Source organism: Silene latifolia, chromosome 10 (assembly GCF_048544455.1).
Source record: "Silene latifolia isolate original U9 population chromosome 10, ASM4854445v1, whole genome shotgun sequence".
Lineage (NCBI taxonomy): Eukaryota > Viridiplantae > Streptophyta > Magnoliopsida > Caryophyllales > Caryophyllaceae > Silene > Silene latifolia.
In genome coordinates this window covers 55,500,680-55,515,138 of record NC_133535.1, presented here as the reverse complement: position 1 = coordinate 55,515,138, position 14,459 = coordinate 55,500,680, and the positions used below count along the sequence as shown (strand labels likewise).

General features: G+C 39.0%; 1 non-coding gene across 1 annotated transcript; it reads left to right on the top strand.

The window, feature by feature from the left end:
• The first annotated feature begins 350 nt into the window (after positions 1 to 350).
• LOC141610133 (small nucleolar RNA R71) lies at positions 351 to 457 on the top strand. Its single transcript, XR_012528030.1, has one exon. It is a non-coding gene; the product is annotated as a small nucleolar RNA R71 (small nucleolar RNA).
• Positions 458 to 14,459: the final 14,002 nt, after the last annotated feature.

Sequence of the window (14,459 nt, the reverse complement as noted above, 5' to 3'; positions counted from 1 at the left end):
TCCCACTTGGGATTGATGAAGATGTTGTCATGGCATTAACATGATGCTTTGGTGATTTTGAGGCTTCTTCAAGTCTAGCCATAGCTTTTTCAAACTTCAAATTGATGGTATCAATGTGAGCACTAATTTGAGCACCCAATTGAGTAATGGAGTCCACTTCATGCTTTCCTCCTCTAGTAGCCTTGCGAGGTCTACTATATTGTGAGTTATGGACCGCCATTTTCTCAAATTTGTTCCAAGTTTGATTGTCATCAACTTCGGTGAACATTCCATTCGATCCCATGTTGAGAATGATCCTTGAATCTTCATAAAGACCATTCCAAAATTATTGTACCAAGAACCACTCGCTAAGTCCATGGTGAGGACATGAGCGACAAATTCCTTTGAATCGCTCCCAAGCTTCATACAAAGATTCTTCATCTCTTTGCTTAAAGCCCGTAATTTGAGCTCTTAGCATGTTAGTCTTTTCCGGTGGATAGAACTTTTTGTAGAAAGCTAGAGCCAACTTCTTCCAAGAATCAATTCCGAGAGTAGCCTTATCAAGGCCTTTCAACCATTGTTTCGCGGTGCCAATTAGAGAAAAAGGAAATAAGACCCACCGAATTTGGTCTTGAGTTACACCGGTTTGAGAAATCGCATCACAATAGTTACAAAAAGTCTCCATATGAGAGTGAGGGTCTTCACTAGGCATCCCCCCAAATTAGCTTCTTTCGACTAATTGGATAAAAGCGGATTTGGCAATAAAATTTCCGGTTAAGTGTTGCGGTGTGGGAGTACCATTGGGTAGGTTCTCCTCGGTGGTTACGGAATGCGATGAAAACTTAGGCATTGTGGGTTGATTTTGTGTTGGATTTTGTGTTGGGCTCTCCTCACCTTCTCTTGCAAAATGGTTGATGAACTCAATACTATTTTGTTGAATATTTACAACCTCACCAATACCTCTCAAAGTTCTCCTAGCAAGTCTTCTATTAGTTGTCAAAGTCCTTTCAATTTCGTGATCAAAGGGTAACAAGTCACCTTGTGACCTTCTAGACATGCAAAATATCAAACAACTCGAAAATAATTAGAACAAACCTTGAGGAGTTTTACTTCCCCAAGGCAAAGAAAGACACAACTAATAACAATACAAGAAAATCTAAATCAAGTTAACACCGTCCCCGGCAACGGCGCCATTTTTGGTCGTGTTCCCTCGTGGGGTTTAGTATTCAGTACTTGTCGTTAGGAACACCTAGACCAAAACACAATTTATAACTTCACAAACAGCTCTACAATTAGTAAAGAGGCAAGTAAAGGTCAGATCCCAAGGGACGGGAGTTGAGATGAGATTTCTATTGCAACTAGCTGTGTCTAAGGGTGTCACAATTGGGGTTTGAAGTAGAAGATCACTAAACTAAATAGCAATGAGAGTAAACAAGCAAGATGAATTAAAAGGGATGTAAATAATTGATAAAAGGCACAAGGGTGTCATGGGGTCATAGGAGATTCATGGGAATTGATCATACAAACATATTCTCAAGTTATAAGCAAGCAATTATTGTTGTGATGGATCGAGTTGGTTTATATCTTACAATCCTAGGAAAGTTTGGGTCCCGGAGCCGAATCGATTAGATTGTACAACACCTACAAGTCGACTTAATCTTCCCTACTCAACAATATGCATGGTTTAATGCGACTTGAGTTGGTTTATGTCTTACAAGTCTCATTGAAAAGATAGGTGATGGGTAAAAAAATGCAAGGATTCATAGGCTCACATTTCATCAAACATAACATGTGCATAAGTTGAGATCACAACAAGCAAGCAAATAAACTATGAAAGCATATTAATTTAAGCATGAATCATTCCGCATGTTGGTTTCCCCTAATTACCCATTAACCCTAGCTAAGGGAACTACTCACTCATTATCATGTTAAACATGCTAGCAAGGTTGTCAATCATACCAACAAAGTGAAACATGATGAATAAATGAAAGTGATTAACAATAATTAAAAAGGGATTAAGAGAATTATACCTACTAATGATTCCAATAATAAAGCAAAGAATAAAAGAAGTACTTGATGCTTGATTGAAAGGTTGTCAATCTCCCAATAATAACCCAAATAATCTTCAATTACCCAAAATAAATGATGAACAAGAGAGAGATTAAGGAAATAAAACTTGTATTAAAACTTGATTAAATGTTGATTACAAGATTAAAGAGAGATTTGATTGATATTAACTACACTAAAGATTGCTAAGAAGAACATGCTCTTCTAATTAGACTAATGGGGTATTTATAGTAAGGATTAGGTACATAAATTAGTGTTTACTAAGGGCTTAAATGACGATTAAGTCCTTGAGGAATCGCCGGTCTCTAGGGAGACTCCGGTCTCTTTTTCGCCGGTCTTAGAAAAAGATGTGCATCCTTCCTTGAAGCTTGTAGAAGACGAAATGGGACTGTCTGGGAATCCGGGCGTCTTTAGCACGGGACGGGCGGATTTGGCAGCTTCTGGACGGGCGTCCAGAGGGTGAAGACGGGCATCTTCTGGGGATTCTGCCCGGGCGTCCAGCTGAGGAAGACGCTCGGATTGTAGTCCTTGGACGGGCGTCTTCAAGGCAATCCGCACGGATTGTCAGGCAGTTTCGTTTCTTCTTCTTTTCTTCCTTTTTCTTCATAAAATCCTTGAGGATTTCCTCGGGGATGCAAGGATATTTTCTCATCATTGCCCATCTACTATAGTATGTACAAAGGCCTTCTAATCTTGTCTCTCCTTGATGCTTGGTCATTGAATTCAATCAATTTAGCCTCATTTTGCCATGAAAACGCAAGGTTTGCACTCCTTTCCTACCAAGGACACAAAACCTCAAAGAATATGCAAAACAAAGAACTAAAGACAATAAATGACCCAAATATGCACTAAAAAGCATGGGAACAAGGATAATTCGGGGACTAAATATGCTCTAATTATGGTCACATCATTAGTATTATATAAAACGCGTTAATAAATTTTTAATTATATTTTTACAAAACCTAAACACTCAACGACGCTCTAATCCTCCCAAATCTCTCCCTAGTGTTTGTGATCATTATCAAGGTCTTTCATCTTTTGTTCTATCGTCGGTAAGTTTTTATTTTTCCCTAAATCCTTTGACTAATCTTTAGAGGTTTGGCTTGAATTGTGAATTGGGGAAAATGGGGGTTTTTGCTTATGGTGATTGTTGTTTATGTGATTGTGTTAGATGGAGACTTCATAGAGGAGCCGTTCTAGATTAGCTTTTTATATCTCATGCAGTTGTGCTAAGGTAGTGTTTCCCTACTCAGTTCCTGTTTAATTGATTTGAGATTTGGATTGTATTGTGTACGATTGTTTGTTTGCTGATCTTTGTGGAAATGTTTGTGTTTCTGTTGGTGTGGTGATGGTGTTGTGATGATTGTGGTGGAGTCACAAGCGGGAGTGGCTTCACACCCTACTTCGCCCTCCGTGGAACCCGTTACGGGAGCGATGTGCACATTAAAGGACAAGGCTTTCGCTTGTTGATGAGCGGGGCTTTGGTGGGGATTTGCTGCGGTCCCCCACTGGCGGTGAGGATTACCTGTTGCGATGGGTAATCTGGCAGGGCTACACACTTTGGTGTATGGTCGGTTATTGTGTGAGTTCGGGAGACGGGAGGAGGATGATGATCAGCTGGTTAGTTTTTGTGTACTTGGGTTACTTTGATTATTCAGTAACTGACCCCGTTCTTGTTTTATAAATCTGTGGTGATCCATTCGGGGATGGTGAGCAGATTGTGAGAGGTGATGCAGTTCTTTAGCTATGGGATAGTTTACGGGGAGTCATCACTCGAGTCTAGCTTCCGCCGTCAAGAGACTTAGTTTTCATTCTTTGTAGTTGTTAGACTTTTCACAGTTGTCCTTTGGTTTGGCTTTTGGAAACATGTAATCGTTTGACTCAGTTATACTTTAATAAATGTGTTTTGGATTGTTAACTTTGATATACTAACCTCGGGCAACCGAGATGGTAGCAGTCTTTCATGCTGGGGTAGTCCTTGGTAAGGTACCTTAGTATGAGGGGGTGTTACAGGATGTTGCTGGCCTTCTTGTTCCTTTACCAGGACTGCACTTACTACTGTGTCAGTGACAGATAGATATACTGACAGGGGTTCTCCCTTCTCTGGTTTAGCCAGTAAAGGTGGAGATGACAGGTACGATTTTGAAGTCCTGAAAGGCTGCTTCATGCTCAGATGTCCAATGGAACTGTTTATTTTTTCTGAGCAGGTTGTAAAATATTTTACACCTTTCGTAGAATCTTGATATGAACTGGTTCAGGGCAGCTACCCGGCCTGTCAGTTTCTGAATATCCTTGGAAGACTTGGGTGACTGGATTTCCGGGATGGCTTTTATCTGTTTAGGGTTGGCTTCTATGCCTCTTTTCGTCACCATGTATCCAAGGAATTTGCCTGCAGAGACTCCAAAATGACACTTTGCAGGGTTGAGTTTCATGTTATATCTTTCCAATATTTGAAATGCTACTTCCAAATGCTTCACATGATCTTCTGCATTCTTAGATTTTACTACCATGTCGTCTATATAGACTTCCATGATATCACCTATTTGATCCTTGAACATCATGTTGACCAGGCACTGGTACGTTGCCCCTGCATTCTTCAGGCCGAAAGGCATAGCTGTGTAATAGTATATGCCCTGATCTGTAATGAATGCAGTACTTTCCTGGTCGGCAGAGTGCATCTTTATTTGATTGAATCCAGTAGAGGCATCCATGAATGTCAGCGTCTCATGCCCTGCTATGGCATCTACCATGGCATCAATATGTGGCAGGGGAAATAGATCCTTAGGGCATGCTTTATTCAGGTCAGTGTAATCTACACAAACTTTCCATTTACCATTCTTTTTCTGCATAACAACCACGTTAGCTAACCATTCAGGGTACATTACTTCCCTGATCATTCCCATATCCAGAAGTTTTTCCACTTCTTCATTAATTATTGCATTTCTTTCCGGTGCAATTTTTCGTCTTTTCTGTTGCACAGGCTTAAAAGATTGATCAATGTTAAGTTTATGTGTAATTATATCAGCACTAATTCCTATCATATCAAAATGAGACCAAGCAAACCAAGATGACTTATTTTTGAGAAATTTTACCAGTTCTGGCCTGACACAATCTGGGGCGTCAGACCCTACTAGAACATACATATCAGGATACTCAGGGACTAGGATTACCTGATCTGTTTCCATCCTGGATGGTGCCACATAAGTGCTCCTGACAGGGTACGATAATTGTTATGCGAGGGACATACCTGCCTTGGATGGCTTCAAGGCCGCTGTATAGCATTCTTGGGCTGCTTTGTGTTCTCCTTTATTTGTGGTTATGCCCCAGTCTGCTGGTACATTGAGACATTAATGATAGGTTGATGGTACAGCCTTGACATTATGGATCCACGGTCTGCCCAGGATTGCATTGTTGGATGAAAGGCAATCCAGAACTCCAAATTTCTCATAAGATGAGACTCCTTCAACGTAGGTTGGAAGATGAATTTCCGCTAATGTGCTTTTGGTTTCTCCACTGAACACCACCAAAACGCAGATTTCTTGGTGATTTGCTCTTCACCAATATTCATGGCTTTCAATATATCGAGCATGATCACGTTCACTAAGCTGCCTCTCTCTACTAGGATCCTCCTTATTGTACCAGTTCCAATCTGCATAGAAATTACCAGGCCGTCATGATGAACATCAGGAATTCCTACCAGGTCGCAATCACTGAAAGTGATTGATGGAACATGATCCGGTTTGCAGGGTGATGTAGTCCTTGGCGTCTTGGCTATCTTTTTTTTGCTGCTGAACTAGTCAGGCCACAAATTTTCGATCCACCAGATATGAATTTTGCTTCATAGATTGGGGGTGGTGGAGGAAGGTTGTGGTCCTGCTTTTGCTCCTGGTTCTCCTTGCTTTGATCTGCATTCCTGCCCTTCGTCCTGATCAGGTCTTTTAGGTATCCGGATTTCAACAGGTAGGCCACTTCTTTCCTCAGGGTAAAGCAATCATCCGTCGTATGCCCAATGTCCATGTGGAATTCGCACCACTTGGAGTTGTCTCTCCTAGGGTTAGGATTTTCCACCTTCATAGACCATATGACTACTAATCCCATGTTGTCAAGTTTCTGGATCAAGCTTGCAATATCAACACTGAAGTTATGTTCATAAATAGGTGGGAAAACTTTAGTGTTACCTTGATACTCATATGCCAGGTTGACTTCTGAATGATCTGGTCTGGAATATGGAGTTGGTCCGTAATTGTTCCTTTTGTTGCTCTTCCTATTGTTCTTTTCATAATCCTTTGATCCGCTGGATGATCCAACTTTGTAGCTTTTGTCTTCTTCCAGCCTGATATATGCTAGATTCTTGGCCTAAACATCTTCGAAGGTATGACAGGGATACTTAGTGAGTTCATTGTATAAATCACAATGAGGTAGTAGCCCCTGTCTGAATGCCTCCACTGCTGTTCCAATGTCACACATGGGAATGGACACTTTCTCTTTATTGAACCTGGCGAGGAATACCCTGAGAGTCTCCTCTGGCTTCTGTGTAATCCTGTAAAGATCACTAGACCGCTTCTTCAACTCCCTGCTGCTTTCAAACTGCTGGTTGAAGTTGTTAATCAGGTTGGCAAATGAATGGATGCTCCCGGTTGACAGGTTGATGTACCATTACAGAGCAGGTCCGGTCAGGGTTGTTCCAAATCCCTTACACATGCAGACTTGCTTGAACTCACTGGGGATAGATGCAGCTAACATTTTCTGTTTATAGAGAGCTACATGATTCTGTGGATCTGTGGTTCCATCATAAATTTTCATAGACGAAATCACAAATTTTTTAGGCAGATCCACTTTTGCTATTTCGTCTATAAAAGGCGAATCCGCATAACTATCAGGGGCAGCTTCCACCAAGCTGGCAGGAACTCCAAGTATCTTTTCGAATTTTTCATTTAGTTTCTTGATCTCCTGAACTGCTGCCATCATGATGGCTGCTTTAGATTCATCAGGTTTTTCATTGTTATTGTTTGGCTCACCATCACCATAAACATTGATAAATTTAGAGCCACTTGGACTCCCAAAGCTGGAGAAATCAATGTTTTTGATAATTGATGCAAATGGTGTTCATGGCTGGAATTTAGAACCTGATCCTTGAGTTTTCTCTAATTTTTATCTCAGAGCTGACTCAGATTCTCTTAACTGAAGTATTTCAGCCTCAATTTGGTTTCAAACCTTCCAACTCAGCAAGTTGCTGGAGGGCTGCGTTCAATTGTTCTTCGATGGTAGGCTGGGCCATTTTTGTAGGTTATTTAGATTTTTGTAAGATAAGGAAAAAAGATTTTAAAGAGCTAGATACCTCGCGGTGGGCGCTAATTTTTTTGTATGGATTTTGGGCAAAGCGAAATCAGGTCAGGGTAGGTCTAGGCAGGGTTAACTAGCTCGAACTTATCTGTGAATACGCAGGGCAGGGTACGAAATTAGAATAGTAAAGTAAGATAAATAAACAATAATAATACATGGAATTTTGTACGTGGAAAACCCTTAAATGGGAAAAAACCACGGGCACCAAGTCAGGAGAGGATTTCACTATATTATTGAATAATAAGCACAAGTGATCGTAATATAGCTCAAATATTGTATGAGAGTATTGTATGCTAGAGTATGTGTCGTTGTTGTATGCAAATAATCTTCAAGGGCTCCTTATATAGTCAATGCTGAACGGCTGCCAGATCTTCTACTTTAATGCCGAATATTCCTCCTTAATTGCTTGGAATAATGCTCTTTATTGCTCTCTTAATTGCCGTCTTTTATTACCAAATCTTCCCCATTAATGCTCCAATTATTATTCGAATATTGTGTATAATGTAATCATTGAATTGGTCAAATATTGTCCTTATATTTTTAACGTTGTCCTCTCCATGGCTGGCGCATGTCTTCTGTAACCCTGGTGACCTGACGTCCTGATGTCCTGATGGCCAGGCCAGGGAAGAATGCTATCCTAAAATATCTGCAGATTTCCAGGCCTAACAGATACATAAAACCGTCTTTAATCACTTAAACCCAAATACCCATCACCCTGAACATTCCGCCAAAACGCCACCATAACCGACTCCAATCTAAACCCGACACCCTTCCTTAAACCGCTAAACCCGACTCCTTAAGCAACCACCAACACCACCCAACCTAGCAGCCACTACCCTGCACCACGACGCAACCCAACCACCCAAAACCACCAACAAAACCACCCCCTACAACCCAACCAAACACGCCCTAGACAACCCCACAAAACTTGACACAACTTCACCCATACACTCACTCACCACCTTACGCAACCTCTCGACAACCAGGGGCCACCACCGTGGTCTCCCTTGACCCACGGTGGTCCCACCACCTACCACGACTCCATACAACAACCCACGACCACCCATACACGACACAAGACTCGTAAAAATAACACAACCCGCGACAACACCACCCATGACAGCCACCGCACCGACCACCACGACTCACCACCCTATCACCACCACCAAGACCGCCCCTAGCCAACAAAACCAACCACCTAAGTCCCAAGTCAAGTCGACAACTACGCAAGGTACAAAAACTGTCTTAAGGCTCACGAGACCCCTCCCTTAAGACGCCAATTCCACCTACCACGGTGGTCAACGACGATCAACAAGGGTCTTACTGCAGTCACCACGGTCGAGGGCAACTACTAAGGTCATCGGCACTGTTCACGGTGGTCTATACGGTGAATAAACGATAACTTAAATTATTAAGATGATATAAACATTAATTATGACGATCTTACCTTTTATCGCTTACTTGCTCTTCCGTCTCTTAAATCTTCTTTCTTTTATTTTATGAACTATTTTTTTCAGATTAATTTGGTATATATAGTCTAGGATTAGAGAGTCTAAGATAATAATTAGGAAACTATTACCTTATTAAATTATTGTAGGAATTACTAATATTATTCTTATTATTTATTATTAAATCCCGATACAAATCCCGATTACTCATATGTTAGGCCAATAAAACTGGCCCTCATACCCATACCACACGGTCCAATGACTTAATACCAACTATGACCAATTCCCGACTTGCTTACTTACTTTATTATTTAATTATCGTCTTATAGCCAATTACTATTATAAATGTCATTAATTAATTATTTTAATTACATTATTTATTCCCATAAATATTATTTAATTACGGGGTATTACAGTCTTCTCCCCTTAAAATGAACTTCGTCCACACAAATGAGCACCATCCAACTTATGATAACACAATTGTCCATGTACCATTATCACTACACCAACTTATCAAAAGATGTCACAACAGTAACCCAAAAACATTTCTAGTATCACAATCTATCCCACTTAAAATTAACTTCGTCCTCGAAGTTTCAAGATACCAAACAACGGCAATAATTAAACCAATTATTATAACCCCACAAGAACATATAACACACATCCTAGCATAATACAACTATATATTTTAACACAACATTAATTGCTGAATAATGAATAACAATAATTCTCGAATTACTTTGAAATAGCAAATTCCGCACTGTATAGCATATTTGAACTAAACTTTATTTAAACTTAACTACCTTACTTAACTACTGGCGAATACATTGCCAGGATAAATAACAATCTATAGCAAAAGATACGCATAAAGGTTCAGTTAATCTTTTCTTGCTTTATATAACCCTTCGAAGTCTATTCCCAAAAGGAGCCCAGTTATGCCTCCTTGGTTCCGGGTTTGGTGTCTTTGTTTGCCCAAGATATACCACATCTTCATCCATCTCGTAATTCGAGGTTCTCTGTTGGCGTGGTTTAAGTCTATCATTATCATCGTCCAATGATCCCATCGACATAGTATTCACTTCCTCTTCCTCATCATCGCTAATCTCTACTACCTCACAGACTTCCCTCTTCACTTCCTTAAGGAAAATATAAGACTCTCCCTCCGAATCATTATTCCCAAAGGTATGGCTGACTCGCTCACGCTTAAGCTTAGTGATATGGCTATCTGCCCAACATACATAAACTAAGTGTTTCAGTTTTCCCGAGATAGCATCATAAGTGAGGTGTGGATGATAGGCGTGTTCAGTAAAGTATCTATGGTTTCTCTCGAGCTTCTGCTTAAGTGTAGAGTACTCAGTGATATAATCCGCTTTAACTTTACCTAAGGGTCCAGAAGTTGATAAGGTGTTAACCAAAGTGTAGGCTCTAAGATAAGTGTTTGTTAGATATTTCTGATCCCATCGAATTCCATAACCATCCATAAGAGAATCTCAGGCCTTGCAATACTCATTCAAATCTGAGTCTGGTGACATGAATAAGTCTTCGGGGCGAGTAGTAGGGTGAGGATACTTCCTGAGGAATATAAAAGAACAAGTTAGGGTACAGAAATTACATGCTAACGAATACGCGTACGACTACTAGAGATATGATTAGTATGCATGGAAATGCTATGTTTATGACAATGATTGGTTTGGTATGTAAGTCACCTAAGTTATCGAGATGCCACTCCCTTCTTCATCTTATTAATTTAGATTTATTATTTGTTTGTTTAATATTCTACCAACGACGTCTAACTCACACATGGATGTGTTAGAAATCATTAATCTCATTATTATACATATTCATATATGAAATAATTTATTTAGTCATAAAATAAATATTAGATCTTATGAATGCAAACATAAAACAAATTAGAGAAGAAATCACCACTTCTTACATTTGTGTTTCGGATTTTTTGGCACCAACAAGATCTCCTTCTTGTTAGTTCTTGAGCTTCCTTATAATGGATGAACAAGGTTCAAATTATAACCTCTTCCAAAAGCATATACCCAAGGAATCTCTTAATAACTTATATATTTATGAACTAGTAAAAATATAAGTTTAATTTAAAATATGACACAAAAATATTAATTTGTTCTCTTGAATATTTCGGTCAAGAGATGAGTGATTTGTGAGGTTTTTGTTTCTCTAAGTTTTCACAAATTATAGAGAGAAAATTATTTTCTTACACTAGAAAATATGAATTGAAGTTGTGAATGAATGATGGAGGAAAAACTCCATTTTTCCTCTTGGGAAAACCGGTTGGAGGAGGGAGTAGGAGCCAATGCATGAGCTTGTTTTTCTACCCAAGAAAAATAGGCATGCAAGGCTACAAGTAGGGTTTGATAATTGTGTTTTCCACTTAAAAATAAAAACACAATATAAACCTAATACTCCCGCCTTTTTTCGGCACACTTAAATAAAATGGGTAGTCTATTTTATTTTGTCATTTGTCAATTGTGACAAATGTGACATGTTACTTGACATGTGAAATTGTAATGTATTTTTAACATATTAAAAATCAACATACTCATAAAATATGTCATACACAAAATCGACTAGTAATTCGTAATTACTTGTACCAAAACGGTTTATCAAATTATAAATTACACCGTCTTGTATTTAGAATAAATCATTCATTCAATTTCAATTTTAATTGTTTTGTAAACAATAATTTTATCCAAGTAATAAAACAATTCGATTACTTAGACCGTATCCAATTTAATCGAATTATAGTAAGACACGTTAATCTTACTCACAAATCATCCGTCAATTTTAAGCAGTTTAATTAACTCGTATCAGCATACGATTAATTAAATAATCAATTAATAGTATTTCCCTATAGGTATGACCTAAGTGGATCAACTGATCACCACCGTCGCACGGCAGTAATGTCAAACTCTAGTCAGCCAATCATTACCGATATGTGTGGACCAGTTGACTGTAAAATATTACATCCCACATGTATTCTTAAAATGAGATTTAAACATGTGATCATCATGATCGACAGTTGTGATCGCATTATTGTCGGAGGACACATATTCCAACAATCTCCCACTTGTCCTCGACAAGTGTGCATCACCAATTCTCTTGTCCTATTACTATCTCCCACTCAATGCAAGGTGTCTTTTAGGTCGTACTTGCAAGTGATCATATCGAGAGTGGTTTCCTCGATCTGGAGAATAACTGATTGACCGGAGTTATTTACCATAGATACCTTCCGAGCGTGGCCACGCATTTCCAGTTCATTACTCCTCCAAAGTGGCCCGAGATATTGTTTTAACCACGACAAGGGGTGGACAATTCTATCGCACTATTCCCTTCGACTAGCCACAACCATCATAACCCAAAATACGCCCATTTGACCCCATTTACGAAGGTCGTAGTAACATAAATCAAAGTTAATCTGAAACTGTGCCACCTTGGGCGAACAGTCTTTAGTCAAAAGAATCGACTCATTAGAATACTATAGTAGCTCTCGCCACGACCAGGCTATATAAATTTGCCAGAACTCTATAAGCGGTCATAAGGCCCGACAAAGTGTTCCTAAATGATGCCTATGTGATCGACTAGTCATCTCACATGACCTATGGCACTTGAACTTGCCATCAATCGCATCACACTCTAGTCACTTCGAGACGTCACCTCATACAAGTGACTATGGACAAATACCATGTTAATCCGGGTTCACTTTAACGGGGTTCAATATTGTCTCTACAACCCGTTTGGATTTAACAAAGCATAAAAGGAGTTTTTAGATTTAAAAACTCGAACGACAAATGTGATTATCTCATATGAATAGTCAATACTTGATTACTACTTCATATTTTTATAATCAATTTTCATCTTATATGTAGTTGTTCATCTCAATACAATTGAAATGATATATGACATGACTCATCATGTTAAGCCTATCAGAAGGCTTTGGTTAGTAGGTTTTATCAACTTCTTGTACCTTACTCAAACTTACTACATACTCGTTTTCCTTTGTAATGTATACATTTGCATTACAAAACTTTAAATGCACGTGTCTAGAGCCAATCTAGACATAGGCCCTCTAGCCTTAGAATAGCTCCCACTATTTTCACAGTGTGCGAGACTCATCCTTCTTGCACATCTCATGATTGCAAGTGTACTCAATTTCCGTTGTAAATATCTGTCGTTGTTCTTTATTGCCTAGAACGATTCTAACAAATCTATTTCTTAAATAACATAGCCACAATGGTTCCTTAATCATTTTCACGTGTTTTGATTATGGTTTTGTCTGAAATCTTTCGCAATCTCAATTGTCATTCGTGTAACACCCTAACACAAATTAGTTAATTGCATCAAAAACACTTAACTTTCCATCCTTAATGCTTCCTCAAGCACTTAAGAATAATCTATATGGCTACTTGGTAACTATTACTTAAATTCGATTTTGAAACAATTCATCATACTCAAAGTATATGAAGTGTTGTACATCATTACTTATTTAATTGATCCGGCAGCGGAAGCAAATGGAATCAATCAAATATGTTCAACTCGATTGAACTAATCATGAATCTTATCAACATAAGACTTCTTATTTGGCGCTAATATCATGTGGATTTATCTCCATAAATCTGGATATTAAAGATGTATTATAATACTCCAAAAATCTTAAATCATTCCCAACGATCAATATGTCATCCACATATAAGACTAATTAAAATTTCCGTAACTCCCACTAAACTTCATGAATAAACACAACTTCTCAATCTATTGAGAAAAGTTTTATCACATGATCAAAATGTTGATTCCAACTCATTTATGTCCTACTTAAGACCCTCTCTTAAGTTTCACATTATCTTAGGATTGCAAGAATCTACAAAACTCAAGATATGTATTGAATACATTCTAGGTTGTATGAGTTTTGAGCGACGTGGCCACCTGGGCTGCTCAAAGAGGCGTGAGCCACGTCGCGGGTCTTCGAGCTGTGTTGTCACTTTCACAACAAACGCAATCATGATTTGTTCTATCCTAGGTTTTGTAGTCACATGTTTGGTACTTGACCATCCATGAATCCGGGAAAACTTAAGGTAGAAGGTTTGAAATGTTTGTTTTTGGTGGTTGACTTGGTTTGACTCGTTGTTGGAGTCGGGATTTGAATTTTTGAGTCGGTTTTTGGTCCGGTGCCGGTTTTGACTCTAGTTAGTGTTATTGCGACCTCGTCGTCGCGCATTAAACACTCCAGGTATTTTTGAAATGTTTTGAAATGTTTTATTTTTGAAATCGTTTTAAGTTTTATGACGTAAAGTTGTACACAAATTGTCGATCAAACGCCGCGATTCCAAAACATGTTGTAGTCCGATAATCATCGGGTGTTTGTTGGAGTCTCAGCAGATACTGGGTATCTACAGCATCTAAAGGGCTTTTACTGACATAATAGACAGGATGTGTAATACTACAGATTTCCTAAGCCCGTACTCGGCCGAATATGGCCTACTCGGCCGAGTAAGGGACTTTGGGTACTCTGAGTGGCTCACTGCCCAGAAATACTCGGCCGAGTATGTGGAATACTGTTGGAATATGTGTCCTCCGACAATAATGCGATCACAACTG